The following is a 6000-nucleotide window of genomic DNA, read 5'->3' on the forward strand; positions in this document are numbered from 1 at the left end:
GGCTTGCGCTTCCGCTCGACGGAGGTGTCATGTTCGCTCTTGGGGCGGAGCCGTCCTTGTGCCGTCGAGGGCTCGCGGATGACGACGCTGCCGCCGCGCGCGCGGTTGCTCGGCGGGGAAGCCGCCTCCTTTTTCACCGGCGCCAAGGATGGCGCCAACCTGGAGAGCGACCTCGACGCCGATCCGGAAGACGACGAGCTGGCAGCCATGCGCCGTGGCTGCCAACTGTTTCCCCGGCGGCGGCTGGCCGATGCCCTCGATGGAGGGGGCATCGTCTGCACCGAGAAGTTGCCGCCCTCGATGTGCTCGAGGACGTTCTCCAGCGTCCTATTCGGCGCTCTCCACCAACGTCGGTGACCCGCGGCGTTGTTGCGCGGAGGCGGAGGCGGCGGGCCATCGTAGGACGCCAGCTCCCGCTCCCGCTCCCACCGCTGGAGAAAGAACGAGTTCCACCTCGTGTAGTTGTCGGGGTGGTGGCGCGGGTCGACGCGCTCTTCGTCCGTCATCGTCATCCGAGCCTCCTCGATGGCGACGTCGAGGGCGTGGCCCCGGGGCGGCAGCGGGATTGGTACGCAACCAGCACTTAGCCGCCACCCGCCGCCGGGAGGCCTCGTGTCCGGCGGGCAGGGGTACCCCGCCTGGTGGAGGAGGTTCCCCTCCCACGCGTGGAGCGGCGGGGGAAGCCGTTGTTGGCTGCGCTGTCTTCGTCGTTGAACGCCATGGATCGGGAGAGTGGAGGGAGAGTGGAGCGGGGATACGCGTCGCGGCGAGCGGAGAGGGGTATATAGGCGCGGCTGGTGCCGGCGATTAAATGACGCGTGGAATGCGACGCGTCCGCGGCGAGCTGAACGGCGGCAGCCTTTTAGTGCGCGCGGAAGACGATGCGTGTGTCGCTGACCGGTCGGGTCCACCTCTGCGACGAAGATGAAGCGAAAAGCGCGGGAGAAATATCTCGGTGTTTCGCGCGCTTTCGCTTCGTCCGGAGTCCCCGAGCGCTCCCCGGTAGGCCGGGGTTGGCGTGGGCTCGCCGGATGGATGAAAGCCCAAATTCAAAGCAAAGGCATCGAAGCAACACAAAGGAAGATATAAGTTTCAGCAGTTGCTTTCAACTTTCAACATGCTTATCTTATGGATAATTTTCAACACAAAGTAATATGATGAATGCAAATAAGCAAGTATGTAGGAATCAATGCACAGTTAACACAAGTGTTTGCTTCTAAGATAGAAAGAATAGGTAAACTGACTTAACATAAAGTAGAAGAATGGCCCTTCGCAGAGGGAAGCAGGGCATACTATATTTGTGCTAGAGCTTTTATTTTGAAAACAAAGAAACAATTTTGTCAACGGTAGTAATAAAGCATATGTGTTATGTATAAGATATCCTATAAGTTGCAAGCCTCATGCATAGATTACCAATAGTGCTCGCACCTTGTCCTAATTAGCTTGGATTAACATGGATTATCATTGCATAACATATGTTTCAACCAAGTGTCACAAAGGGGTACCTCTATGCCGCCTCGTACAAAGGTCTAAGGAGAAAGTTCGCATTGGATTTCTCGCTTTTTGATTATTCTCAACTTAGACATCCATACCGGGACAACATAGACAACGAGATAATGGACTCCTCTTTAATGCATAAGCATTCAACAACGAGATAATATTCTCATAAGAGATTGAGGATTGATGTCCAAAACTGAAACTTCCACCATGATTCATGGCTTTAGTTAGCGGCCCAATGTTCTTCTCTAACAATATGCATACTCAAACCATTTGATCATGAAAACCGCCCTTACTTCAGACAAGACGAACATGCATAGCAACTCACATGATATTCAACAAAGGTGTAATAGTTGGTGGCGTCCCCAGAAACATGGTTACCGCTCAACAAGCAACTTATAAGAAATAAGATACATAGCTACATATTTTTCACCACAATAGTTCTTAAGGCTATTTTCCCATGAGCTATATATTGCAAAGACAAAGAATAGAATTTTAAAGGTAGCACTCAAGTAATTTACTTTGGAATGGCAGAGAAATACCATGTAGTAGGTAGGTATGGTGGACACATATGGCATAGTTTTTGGCTCAAGGATTTGGATGCACGAGAAGTATCCCCTCTCAATACAAGGCTTTGGCTAGCAAGGTTGTTTGAAGAAAACACAAGTATGAACCGGTACAGCAAAACTTACATAAGAACATATTGCAAGCATTATAAGACTCTACACTGTCTTCCTTGTTGCTCAAACACTTTTACCAAAAATATCTAGACCTTAGAGAGACCAATCATGCAAACCAATTTCAACAAGCTCTACGGTAGTTCTCCACTAATGGGTTTAGACTACATGGTGCATGAAATTAAACATGATCTACTTGAGAGCTCAAAACAATTGCCAAGTATCAAATTATCCAAGACAATATGAGGCATTTTCTCGTTTCCAACCAAATAACAATAAGTGCAGTAGCTTCCAACTTTTGTCATTGAACATTAAAAGTAAGAGCAAAGAACACTAGTGTTCATATGAAAAAGCGGAGCGTGTCTCTCTCCCACACAAGCATGAATTTATTCAGAGAATGAAAATAACAAAACGAAAATAAAAACACACATACGCTCCAAGTAAAGTACATAAGATGTGACCGAATAAAAATATAGTTTCAATAGAAGAAACATGATAAATTGTTGATGAAGAAGGGGATGCCTTGGGCATCCCCAAGCTTAGACGCTTGAGTCTTCTTGAAATATGCAGGGATGAACCACGGGGGCATCCCCAAGCTTAGGCTTTTCACTCTTCTTGATCATATTGTATCATCCTCCTCTCTTGACCCTTGAAAACTTCCTCCACACCAAACTCAAAACAAACTCATTAGAGGGTTAGTGCATAATAAAAAATTCACATATTCAGAGGTGACACAATTATCCTTAACACTTCTGGACATTGCCCAAAGCTACTGAAAGTTAATGGAACAAAGAAATCCATTCAACATAGCAAAAGAGGCAATGCAAAATAAAAAGGCAGAATCTGTCAAAACAGAACAATCCGTAAAGACGAATTTTTTAGAGGCACTTAACTTGCTCAGATGAAAATGCTCAAATTTAATGAAAGTTGCGTACATATCTTAGGATCACGCACATAAATTGGCAGATTTTTTTAAATTTTCTACAGCAGGGGCGGCTCAATTTCGTGACAGCAAGAAATCTGTTCTGCGCAGTAATCCAAATCTAGTATTGACTTTACTATCAAAGACTTTACTTGGCACAGCAATGCAATAAAATAAAGATAAGGAGAGGTTTCTACAGTAGTAACAACTTCCAAAACACAACAAAACAGTAGCAAAATAAAAGCATGGGTTATCTCCCAAGAAGTGCTTTCTTTATAGTCATTAAGATGGGCTCAACAGTTTTAATGATGCAGTCCCAAGAAATTAGAGTTGAAGTAAAAGAGAGCATCAAAGGCAAGTATGAAACAAATTTAGGCCTAACCCACTTCCTATGGGAAGGAATCTTGTACACAAATAAATTCATGAGGAGCAAAGTGACAAGCATAGGAAGATAAAACACGAGTAACTTCAAGATTCTCAACATAGAGAGGGGAAACTTAATATTATTAAAATGCATATAACCATGTTTCCCTCTCTCATAATAACTTTCAGTAGCATCATTGATGAAATCCACAATATAACCATCACTTAAAACATTCTTATCATGGTTCATATGCATAAAGGTATCATTAATTTTGGCATAAGAAAAACTCTTCTCATTAATAGTAATTGGAGCAGGATCATTATCAAGAATTTGAACATGGTAAACAAGTTGCATACTAAGGGAATGATTTTTAGCGATCCCACCATAACTATGACAAGTTTCATAAGGATAATTATAATATGTGTCATAGCATTCTTTATAATAATTGTCAAAGATTGGAGGCATAGTGTCATCATAAGAAATAGAATAGTTATCTTCCACAGTATGTTCATCTGTAACCTTACCATCATTGTTACTAGAAGGAGATGTATCAAGCATATAATCATCAGTAGCGAAAAGATTTTCAAACACCTCATCCCCAAGCTTAGAGCTTTCTATATCATTACGGGAAGAAGCATGAATAATACTAATGCTATGGCAATTATTAACATCATCATTTTCAGAATTAGTTTCCCAGAGATTTTCAATATCAAAAGTAGTGTGCTCTTCTAAATCATAATCACTAATATAGGTAAAGGGCATAGGAAGATCATTGTACTCAGATTCATTATCATAATAATCATTAGGAGCAACATACTTAAGGTTACCTATTGTTATCTCATACACGCGGGGATATGCTGTTACCTCTTTCTTTTTATTCCCCCTCTTCTTCTTTTTCTTCGTTCCATTCTTCTTCTTCTCATTCTCCTCGTTCCCTTCTTTAGGAGGGAGGGGCTTGATGGGAGGCTTCTCTACATAACCTGTTTTATTTCCAGAAACAATAGAAGAAACTTGGGAGGATTCCTCCTTTTCATTAATAAGTTCAAAACACACAGCGGTCCTATCATATTTTGTTAAAGTGTCATCTTCTAAACTATTTTGTATGTAAGTATTTGTATGGAAATTATCAATGCAATAAGAAAGACACCCATGCAGGACATCATCAATATCAAGATCACTCATATGTAACAAAGAGATTTTTCTTGACAACTCTTCACACCACAAAAATAAAGTAAGTTCGTCATGCTCGATTAGGAGTAATTTCATCATCACAATACAAATTTGCAGCATTCATGGGGTTCGAATTATCATTTGAGGAGCATTGAAAATTAAAATGACCCACTCTATGGCAAAGTTCACAAATAAAAGGATAGAGGGCACAAACTTTTTTACCAAGATCATCTAGATCCCTAGACCACTTTCTAGTTTTTTCATTCCCATGATGGATACAATATTCATCTTCGATTTGATTAATTCCACAAGGTCTATGCATTCCACAAAAATTAACATGCTTATAAGAAATAGTATTTTCAGAAGTTTGGACATGCTTATTGCAATCATTAATAACAATTTCATCCTTCATGCAAGCGTCTTTAAAAGGTTCATGATACTTATCAAAATTCTTCCTAGGCAATTCAAAATGAGAGGCAAAAGCTTTATAAAGATTTGCAACAACTTGAAAGTCAAGACCATAAGTAGCACTCATATTTCGAATTTTATCGGTTTCCATAAAAGTTTCAATGCATTCATAATCATAATTTATACCGACTCTTTACCTTTGTTGTTCTCCCATCCTTCAATATTCTCCCGAATCCGATCAAGAAGGTCCCTTTTAAACTCTTCTTCATTGCGTGTAAATGATCCGGAACAAGTAGTATCCAACAAGGTTTTATCTTGAAAAGAAAGTCTTGCATAGAAATTATCAATGATGATATTACCGGAAGCTCATGAATGGGGCATTTGAGCATTAAAGCCTTCAATCTCCCCCATGCTTGGGCAATACTCTCTCCATCATGAGGCCAGAAATTATATATGCGGTTCCGGTCTTTGTGAATTTCACTTGGAGGATAGAATTTAGAATAAAATAGAGGCACAATATCCTTCCAATCAAGAGAATGCCCATCCTTCAACAGTTTATACCAATGCGCCGCTTTTCCAGACAACGACATAGAGAATAATTTCTTCCTAACTTCATCCATAGAAATACCTGCACACTTGAATAACCCGCATAATTCATGTAGAAACAGTAAATGATCTCCAGGATGAACAGTTCCATCCCCTTCATAGCAGTTATCCAAAACAAGTTCAATAATTTTCATGGGTATCTTGAAAGGAATACTTTCAGCAAGTGGATTTAAAATATCAGAAGCATCATTAGAGTTATCGCATATGGGAGATAAAGCGTTATCAGAGCAAATTTTCTCCCCTAAAGATGGGAAGCTAAAAAGATCACAAAAACTAGCTTCCCCAAGCTTAGACTTCTCCATAGCATTAGCAGTAATTGCATTCATACTAATAACATTGCTACTATCATGCAAATA

Source organism: Lolium rigidum, chromosome 6, assembly GCF_022539505.1.
Source record: "Lolium rigidum isolate FL_2022 chromosome 6, APGP_CSIRO_Lrig_0.1, whole genome shotgun sequence".
In the NCBI taxonomy this organism is placed as follows: Eukaryota; Viridiplantae; Streptophyta; class Magnoliopsida; order Poales; family Poaceae; genus Lolium; species Lolium rigidum.